Raw genomic sequence first — 10,521 nt, 5'->3', positions numbered from 1 at the left:
TAACTAACCACTAGTTTAATTTTTTTTTGTTTTCCTTTTTCATTTTCATTTTTGTTTTTTTTATTATATATGCGCTGCGTCCGCGCGTTGGGCACAGCGTGCGACCTAAACGGACACGCGGACGCGGACCGCTGTCCGGGTGTCCGCTCGGCCACCCAAACGCCCAAAACAGACGTCCATCGCGTCCGTTTGGGTCGCCCGGTTGGAGATGGCCTTTGTTAGCTTTAATCTTGATTTTGTATCTGCATTTGTGTTTCTTATTCTGCATGTAGTTAGGTGATCGGGTAACTTGCCAAGCAGCTCGTACGTGAGATACGTACATGATGTACAGTTTCACATAGGATGTACGGCGAGATGCCGGAGACAGTCATGTGATGCGACTGATGGTGAGATGCCGAAGACCGTGTGATGCGGTGCTGCATGAAGAGCTGAAACTAGATCGCTGCGTGGAAATTGGCCGTGTACATGCATGAGTTTGTTAGTGCATGGAGGTCCCGCTAGCTGTGTGTGCATGCATGCTGGCCGGGTCTGTTGTCTAGAGTGATTCTAGGAGAATTAGATCAAGTCAAGTGTTAGTGCGTGAGTGGAGTTAGTGGGTGCGTGTGTGGCCTGTGTGAGGCTATTTATAGCCATGTACTCATCATGTTTAAGGGAGAGATTAAGGAGTTGAGAAAAGTTTGGCTGTGAGAGGCAGCCAACGCCCAAACACTTGTCTCTCCATTGCTATTTCTATGTGAGTTTAGAGGTAGCTCGAGGTAGAAGAAAGGGGCTGAAAGTTTCAGCCTCAACATTTGGTATCAGAGCGAGAAGATCCTGGAGGCCTGCGGTGACGGCGGTGAGATGCCGCTGAAGCCGACCATGGTGGTGGCGGCGAACTCCATGCGAGATGGAAGACGGTGTGAGATCCCTCACGACCCCAACAAACGATGGTCAGGAATTCGATACACTTTCCAGGCGTCACGCCATGGTTCGAGAATCACGAGCTAGCTCGGAAGAGGGAGAAGGGATGATCCACTCGGGATGTCTTAATTAGTTACAAGATGATTGAATGCCTCCTGATCGGCCATGCCGATCCCCTTTGTACACGCCATCGCTGTTTGGGCATTACCCATCACTGGGCCTCCATGTTCCACGTCACGTGGGCTTCCTTGATACGCTGACGATAGTCAGCCCGTTTCCACTCCTTCAGTGCCTGCTCCAGGTACACAGTCGTGACAGTACCCTCCCCTGAAGCTCCAGCTTGTCCCCAAGCTGGCGAGTGCGGGTACGCGTTGACGATGGTGAAGAGAGGCTCCCATGAGGGTGGCAGACCTGACCACTCCACACGCAGCTGCGGCACCTGCTTGCCGCCGCGGCGTACCAGCCGATCCTCCAGAATGCGCACGGGCTGAACTGCTGAAACATCAAGCAGAGAAACTGGTAATTCAGTACTTACTGTGTCTGTAGGGTGAATCGCCTTTTTCAGCTGCGATACGTGAATGACTGGGTGGATTTTTGAAGATTCAGGCAACTGAAGTTTGTACAACACCTTGCCCACTCGTGCTATGATCTTGTACGGCCCAAAATATTTGAATCCCAGCTTCTGCGACACGCGCTGCACAACTGAGGCCTGCACATATGGTTGCAGCTTTAGGTACACCATGTCACCCACATTGAAAGATCTCTCCAGCCTCTTTTTGTCGGCCTGTTTTTTCATTCTCATTTGCGCACGCTCCAAATGTTGATGAATCACCGGCAATACCAAAGCTCTTTCTCTCAACCACGCATCTAGGTCTGTATTCCCAGCAGAGTCACCCTGTTGGAAGCCAAAATGTCTCGGTTTACGGCCATACAGTACCTCGAACGGAGATCGCCCCAAGGCTGAATGGTGTGATGTATTGTACCAGTATTCAGCCAGCGAAATCCACTTAGACCAGTCTTTTGGCTTGGCATGGACAAAACACCTTAAGTATGTTTCCAAACACTGGTTTAACCTCTCTGTTTGACCGTCTGTCTGAGGATGATACGACGAGCTCATGTTCATTGTTGTCTCTGCTAGTCTGAACAGATTCTGCCAAAAACTACTGACGAAAATTTTGTCTCTGTCCGAAATAAGTACCTTGGGCATGCTGTGAAGCTTGTATACATTGTCCATGTACAACTGTGCCACCGAGGCTGCTGTGAATGGGTGGCGCAAAGGAATGAAATGCCCAAATTTAGAGAACTTATCCACCACCACTAAGATTGTGTCAAACTTGCCTGAGAGTGGTAGTCCCTCGATGAAGTCTAGGCCCACAGAATGCCAAGCTTCTGGTGGAATTGGCAGGGGTTGGAGTTTTCCAGGGTATTTGTTATGTTCACTCTTTGCTTGTTGACAAATACTGCATTGCTGGACAAACTGGTACACCATTTGTTTCATGGCTGGCCAAGAGAATAGTTGATTCACTTTCTGGTATGTTACCAATGGTCCAGAGTGTCCTCCCAGTCCGCTGTTGTGCAGAGCTGTCAGCACGGCTCGCTGTGCCTCAACATGAGTACCAAGCCAGATTTTGCCTTTGTGTCGAATTATTCCATCCACCAAAGAATACCCTTGCTCATTTGTCTTGGTGATGCTAAGCTCAGCATATAACTGTTTTGTTTTTGCATCCTTTGTATACCATTCTGTTACAACCTCCATCCATTTTGGTGTCACCATGGATACATCATTGAGAGCTTGCGGCCTGCGAGACAATGAATCAGCCGCCATGTTTGTTGTGCCTTTTTTATATACGATTTTGTATTGCAACCCCATGAGCCGGAAGAAGGCTTTTTGTTGGATGGTGGTGTTGAATACCATGTTGCAAATATGGTTTTCACCTCTCAATTGCCAACAATATCGCCAGACACTCCTTGTCATAAATGGATAGCGCCTGGTTTTTTGGTCCTAGTGCTCGACTCAAGAAAGCCAGTGGATGTCCTCTCTGCATCAGGACGGCCCCCACGCCCGTTGCACAGGCATCCGTTTTCAACACAAATTCATGAGAAAAATCAGGCAAGGCCAAAACTGGAGCTTGTACCAATGCTTGCTTCAGTGTAATAAAAGCATCGTGTGTGATAGGTGACCACACAAACGCTGTGTTTTTCTTGAGCAAGTTCGTCAGAGGGCGACATATCACACCAAATTGCCTAATGAATTTTCTGTAGTACCCTGCTACTCCCAGAAATCCACGGAGCTGCTTCACATTTTTCGGCTGCGGCCATTTTTGTACTGCCTCTATTTTTGCTGGATCAGTGGCCACTCCATTCGCACTGATTATGTGGCCCAAGTATTCCAGTGATTTCTGTGCAAATGAGCACTTGTTGCGCTTCAAAAAGAGTTGATTCTGTTCCAATACTCGGAACACTTGCTTCAGGTGTTGCACATGGTCTGATAGTGTTTTGCTGTATACTAGAACATCGTCGACAAACACTAACACGAACTTACGGATGATATCAGCAAATAGTGTGTTCATGGCTGCCTGGAAGGTGGCTGGTGCTGAGGTCAGTCCAAAAGGCATCACCCTGAACTCAAAATGGCCGCTATGGGTTTTGAATGCTGTTTTTGGCTCATCTGTATCCTTCATGCGTATTTGGTGGTACCCTGAACGGAGATCCAACTTGCTAAAGAACTGTGCGCCCGCCAACTCGTCCAACAGTTCATCAACCACTGGCATAGGATAACGGTCTTTGACGGTCACAGCATTTAGCCGACGGTAGTCAACGCAAAACCTCCACGACCCATCCTTCTTCTTGACCAAGAGAACTGGCGAGGCAAATGGGCTCTGGCTGGGTTTGATAATGCCTTGTGCGATCATCTCCTTCAACTGCCGTTCTATTTCATCTTTTTGCTGTGGAGAATACCTATATGGTTTCAGGTTCACTGGCTGGACTCCAGGCATGAGCTCGATGCGATGATCAAACGGTCGATGTGGTGGTAATTTTGTTGGCATGGCAAAGCTTGCTTCCTTGTCCTTCAGCAGCTGTTCAATTTCAGCAGGCAGCGCCGTTGGTTCGTATGATTCACCCACTGGGCATAGATGCACTATTTGTGCTAGGGCACTTTGTTCAATCAGTTCCTCCATTTCAGCAGCTGAGATGATGTCACAACTCTGCACTTTATTCTTTATCCCCCGTAGGGTAATTCTTTTTCCCAAGTGTTTGAACCTCATCTTTTTATTTGGCCAATCGACCCACATTTTTCCACACGCATCCAGCCAATCCATGCCCAATATTATGTCATAGCATGGCACCGAAAACACTCGAAAGGTGTCCTTGAACTTGCTTCCTTGACATTCCCACTCCATGTCAGTAACAGCCGTTGTTATTCTTGTTTTCCCCCCATCGGCAACTTGCACAGTTACTGGTTCGACCTCAGTTTGTGTCAGCCCAAGTTCTTTGACAGTTGTACTGTTGATGAAACTCCCACAACTACCACTGTCTATGAGAATCAGCACTTGCTTCCCTTTGATCGTGCCTTGTAGCCGGATGCTTTTTCCGTGAGATGTGCCTGCCAACGCACATTGGGAGATGTGCATGAATGATTCATCGCTACTACTGGCCGTCTTCCCCTCTTGTTCACTCTCAGAGCTGGAAACACTTAACACCTCCATTAATTCTTCTACTATATGCAGAGGTACACTTTTGTTGCATTTGTGGCCAGGTATGAATTTCTCTCCACACTTGAAGCATTCTCCTCGCTCTCGTCTTTGTGCCTTTAATGACTTGAGTTTATCATTCCATGGAGCCTTGTTTGTTGGTTGATCTTCTTGTTTCCTGTCACTCCCCTCTGGATTATAGCTCAATATACCTTTGCCTGGAAAACCTGTTCTGCTGAATCTGTTTTTGCTATCCATTCTTGCTCTGGTATTGTTATACGGTCTGTCCTCGTCCAAGAGTTCCTCTTGTGTTTCAGCTAAGGTCAATGCTGCATCAACAGTCCTGGGATTGTGCAACCTGATTGCTCTGCGGATATCACTTCGCAAGCCATTGAGGAATTTGGTGACAAAATAGGCTTCATCATAGTGCTTGTTGTGGACCAAAACCTGGTGCCGTATTGATTCGAATTTCTGGTAGTACTTTTCCACTGTCTGCGTTTGTTTGCATCGCTCCAATGCTTGCAGATATTTGGTGTGCTTGTTTCTTCCAAATTTTTCATGTACAACAACACACAGATCTTCCCAACCATCCACATCATGCTCCGCCTCATACGACTGCAACCATAGTGCTGCATTCCCCACAAAGTGCATCGTCGCAAAGTTGGCCCAAGTCTCATGATCCACAGAGTATAGGTCGAAGTACTTCTCACATACCTTTTTCCACCATTTAGGATTCTCTCCATCGAACCGGGGAAATTCTGTTTTCGGCGGCCTTGATCGATAGCTTCCTCCACGAGAGCTTGGATACCCACTGTCTTTGAACCCCGTTGACTGATCCGCTCCCGAGTTGTCCCCTAACTCGAAATTGACGGGAGTTGTCGTGGTATCGTCATGACATATGCCATAGGGTGGCTAATCGAAGTGGTTCCTTGTGGTCTCACGGCGGTATCCGGATGCGGGTATGGGCACGAGCGACACGGCGACGTACCCAGGTTCGAGGCCCTCCGATGGAGGTAACACCTCTACTCCTGCTATGAGTGTATATGATAGTGACACAGTACAATGGTGCTCCTTGAGCTGTATATCCGGCTGCTCCTGGGAGGCTAAGGTAGACGAAGGTCTCTCTCACAGGGCAGCGCTAAGACTAGTGAAATGAGAAGTGATCGATCGTCCCCCGCACGAGGGGGGTAGCCCGGCTTATATAGGCACCGGTACTTTACATATAAGTCCCTATAGTCTAGTGGCCGGCTTGGCCGGCTCCGGCTCCCGCTCCTTCCCGAGGCGCTGACATCAGGGAGCCGTTGAGCGTAGTGGCACGTCCCATCCGCCTGCTCAGGTCAGCGGCATGGCGAGGTGGTGTCGTTGTCGCCATCATGCTCTGTAGCGCGTACGATCCGACGTACGCCATGATGGCCTGTCCGGCGCGTGGCACTGCTGCTCTACAGTGCCCCGTACTTTACGGGAGATGAGGTCAGCGTGGACCTTTGAACCCGGATCACCTACCCAGTTCCTTCCGGTGCAAGACTCGCCAGCCTCGAGTCGGTCCGAGGTACAAACCCCGGCCGGATATGGCTTGTAGAAGCCGGCCCAGCCTACGGCGTTGAAGGCCGTAGCCGGGCCGACTAGGACTTAGAGCCAGCCGGCTCCCGAGGCAGCCGGCCACGGCTCCGGCCCGGCTGCTCCTCAGCCGGCCTTTGCCGCGAGCCGGCCGTCCTCAAGCCGGCCGCTCCGCGTCCATTGCCCTACCCGGGGTCTTCCCCCCGACATTAGCCCCCAAAGCTGGCAAGGTCCTGCGTTAAGAAGGACCTAGGCAGGTTTCCCTGGCTTCTATATATCTCTCGCTTGTTCCTGGCGGCTCCTGGAGGGGCTAGCTGAGAATTTTCATTCAGCCGGCTGCGCCCTCGCCCGGCTCGCCTCGTCCGGCTTCCTCCAGCTGGACGCCTTTTTTGCTCCTGTTGTTTCCACTTTTTCGTAAGTGCTGATGATGCTTCCGGCTTGTTGCCAGAATTTGGGGCCGGGTCGATTTTATCGTCCGGCTCCGGCTTGGGCGCACCGGCAACTCCGCCGCCTCGAGTCCCGCGCCCGACTTGACCGTTCTGACGGCTTCGTCAGCGTGGCCGTTTCGTATGGTCACATCGCTGTCTCCTCCGGATCCGGTGCGGTTGTGGGGAAGTGGCGCGACGGTTTCTGGTAACCGCAGCGGTCGTGGGGGCAGTTATGGCCGCAGTAAATCCCGACGTGGCCCACGATCGCCACGTGGCCACGCAACCGGCGCGCCGGGCGGCTATAAATGTCCCTGGTGCGGTACGAGGCACCCTTCTTCTTCTTCCTCGCTCTCGCTCGCTATTCTCTCTCACTCCATCCGAGCGCTCTCGCACGCCGTCGCTTCTTCCCCGACGACCTCCTGGCGAACTCCGGCGATCCTACGCGGCCGGAACTCTCCGCCGTTCGGCAGCCGCTCGCGCGCCAAGCCGGCGCCACGGGGCCCCGCGGCTCGACGCTGCGCTCGTCGCCACCGCGCTCTCCTCCGGTGAGAAGCGGTTCCTCCTCGCCTTTTGATCTCTCCTGGTCTTCTTCCTCCTCTTCTTCGTCCATGGCTCAACCGAGCGGCTCGTGGAGGGGGTCTTATATGCACGACGACGACATTGAGCGTCTGGTGCGCCTCCGCCGGATTCCTCAGGAGGTGATCACAAGGACGCCCGGTGAGGAGAACGAGCCCACGCCGGAGCCCGGCGAGCGCGTGGTCTTCGGGGCGCACTTTGACCGCGGGCTGGGTCTGCCGGCTTCGCGCTTCTTCCGCCGATTTCTGGATTTCTTCGGTCTGCAACCTCACCACTTGTCGGCTAACGCCTGCGTCCTCCTTAGCTGCTACGTGGCTTTCATGGAGGGCTACGCCAGCTTGTGGCCGGACGTGGAGTTCTAGAGCCGGCTCTTCTACCTCAAGTCGCAAATGACTGAGGGCCGCCTGAGGACCTGCGGCGCCGCCTCCATATATCCCCGCGCCGACTCGCTCTTCCCGAAGATTCCGACTGTCGACTCGGTGAAGAATTGGCAGATGTCGTTCTTCTACGTGAAGAACGCCAACCCAGCCTTCGACTGGATCAACTTGCCGGAGTACAATCCGGCTCCTCCGACCAGCCGGCTCAACTGGGGCCATAACGCCAAGTCGGCGGATCCGGACGCGGAGGTCAACCTCCTGTGGGACTTCTTGGGGGAGTGCGTCACTGGGGCCGGCTGAGCGCCGAGGACCTCCTCTGCACTTACATGGAGCGCCGGGTGCTGCCACTCCAGGGCCGCGTCCACAAGATCGGGCATATGTCCGGCCGGCTGGATCCGACCCGGACGTCGAAGGTGGCGCTCACCAAGGCCCAAGTTGCTCACCGGGTGAACAACATCACCAAGGCCAACATGCCGGAAGCCTGGGAGTGGGGGCTGCCGCCTTACGACCGGACCACGCCGCCCGAGCTGGTAAGTTGATGTTTCGGCTTGCGCCTTTCGACTTGCGGCTGCGTGGCCCACTTGTTATTCATCTGTTCTTGCTTTCCAGATTTTCCCCCGCCAAGGTATCGAGGACGGCGACTTGGCGCACAAGATCTGGACGCCGGATCACGTGGATCCGGCTGACCAAGCCGGCGACCAAGCCGGCGACGATGATCTGCCGGTGGTGCCCGACCAGGGCGGCCAAGGGGAGCACAACCCGCCGCCCTCGCCGGAGCAGCGGGAGGAGGAGGAGGAGGAGCCGGCCGCGTCCACCACGGGACCGATCCGGGCGGTGCCTCTGCGCACGAGGCCGCCTGCCGCCTCGGCGACTTCCGCGCCCCAGAAGAAGAAGCGAGCCGCCGGCGGGAGCACGGCCAAGCTGGAGAGCCGGGCCAAGAGACAGCGCCAGCAAGGGCCCAAGAAGGTCCCGGAGATGGCCGGGTAAGTCCTTTTTTTCTTCTTCATTGTTTGATTCCTTTTCTTTCCTTACTTTGCACTCAACTTCCTTTATTTGTTTGATTAGGGCCGCCATAAAATTCACCCAGGGCGGCGGCTCTGGGCCGGCTGCTCGTGTTGCGCCGCCGTTCCGTCGGCAGAGGGAGCCGACGCCGCCGCCTTCGACACTTGCGCGCGCGCCGCCCGTTGTTGTCGTGCCGCCTGTGGCTACGCCGCCTTCCGCGTGGGCGTCTTCTTCGGCTGCGCCTCCTTCAGCGCCAGGCCGGGGCGCCCAGGGCGAGTCGGCCCAGGGGCCCACTCTTGGCGACATGTTTCCACACCGTGCACCGCTGTTGGGGCCGACGGCTGGAGCTGGCCGAGGTGTGCCGCCAGCGGCAGGAGTTGGAGCCGGCGGAGCTGCGCCGCCTGAGGAGCCGGAGGTGGTTCGCACCGGGCCAACCGCGCCGCCTCCGGCTCCGAGGGCGGAGCCGGCTGGGAAGGAGCTGCAGCGGGAGGAGCCGGCGCGCGCTAAGGACGCCGACTCCCGGGCGTTGGTGAGGACGAAGGCCCCGGCGGTGTCGCCCACTAGCCTTCACGTGGCCAAGGGTTCCCGGTTGGTGAGCGTGCCGTCCGCCTCGGACTCCAGCTTCGGCTCGGCTGGCACCATGGAGAAGGCCTGGCACCAGGCGGACTCCTGCGAGGTGATCAGTCGGGAGGGGCAGCCTGGCACGGCGCCCTTGAAGATGCTTTTCTCTGGCTACCGGGCCAGCTTGAAGAACAAAGCCGCCGAGGCCATGGCCCAGCTGTCGACGCTGGAGGACGCTGACAAGGTAGGTGGCTTCTCATCTTATTTTCTGCGATTTTATTGTTATCTTGGTAGCCCTCCGAGGCATGGGCCGGCTGCTCGGAGCCGGCCCAGGTTTCGCCTAAACGATTGACTCTTTTTCAGGCGGTCGACGAGCGACGCACCGTCTTGTACAACAAGGTGGTGACCAGCTACCACAAGGCCAAGATTGAGCGGGCCACCTTGGCTCGTGAGCTGGATGTCGTCAAGGGTAAGCTCTTGCTTCTTCCGGCTCGATGTCTTCTTTCTTTTGTCTTTGTTGGCCGACATTTCTTTCCGGCTGCCTCGCAGTTGAGGCCGCCAAGGTCCCGCAGCTGGAGGCGGATCTCCGGGTTGCTCGCGCTCGCGTGCGCCGAGAGCGAGGAGGCGGGCCGATCTGCCGCCGCCAAGCTCAAGGTGGCTGAGAGGGAGTTGACGCGGCTGCGCCTGCTGGAGAAGAACCATCTCGCTGAGCTCGCCTCCCTTAGGACGGCGGAGAAGGAGAAGGTGGAGGATCTGAGCCGGCGGCTGACCCAGGTGGAGGAGCAGCGGCTTGCGCTTCAGGAGGAGGTCACCACCAAGTCCACGGAGCTGACGGCTACTGCCAAGCATTGGACGGACCTGATTGGCGCGCTCGATCGCGGTTTTTCGGGTGAGTGTCTCTATGTTCCCTTCCCTTTGCCGGCTTTCGGCTGTCGGCTGCCAGCCTCCGTTGGTAGCCGGCTGCAGAAACTTATCTTTTTTCGCTATCTCCATCTTCAGGCTGGGGGCAGTTGGCTCGTGCCGGCTGCCGCTAGTCTTTTTCTTTAGAGCTTCGGAATCTCCATCTTCGGCCGGGGGCGTCGGCTCGTGCCGCTGCCGCCGCCTTTCTTTAGAGCTTCGGAATCTCCATCTTCGGGCTGCGACGGCCGGCTCGTGTCGGCTGCCGCCGGTCTTTTCTTTAGAGCTTCTCGAATCTCCATCTTCGGCTGGGGCGGCCGGCTCGTGCCGGCCGCCGCCGTCTTTCTTTAGAGCTCAGAATCTCCATCTTCGGGCTGGGGGCAGTCGGCTCGTGCTGGCTGCCGCCAGTCTTTCTTTAGAGCTTCAGAATCTCCATCTTCGGGCTGGGGGCAGTCGGCTCGTGCCGGCTGCCGCTAGTCTTACTTTAGGACTTCGAAAATTTGCATTTTTCAGCTTATTTCGGCTTTGATG

The sequence above is a fragment of the Lolium rigidum genome, chromosome 3, assembly GCF_022539505.1.
Source record: "Lolium rigidum isolate FL_2022 chromosome 3, APGP_CSIRO_Lrig_0.1, whole genome shotgun sequence".
Lineage (NCBI taxonomy): Eukaryota > Viridiplantae > Streptophyta > Magnoliopsida > Poales > Poaceae > Lolium > Lolium rigidum.
The sequence above is the reverse complement of the archived record's forward strand: the minus strand, read 5'-3'. Positions refer to the sequence as shown.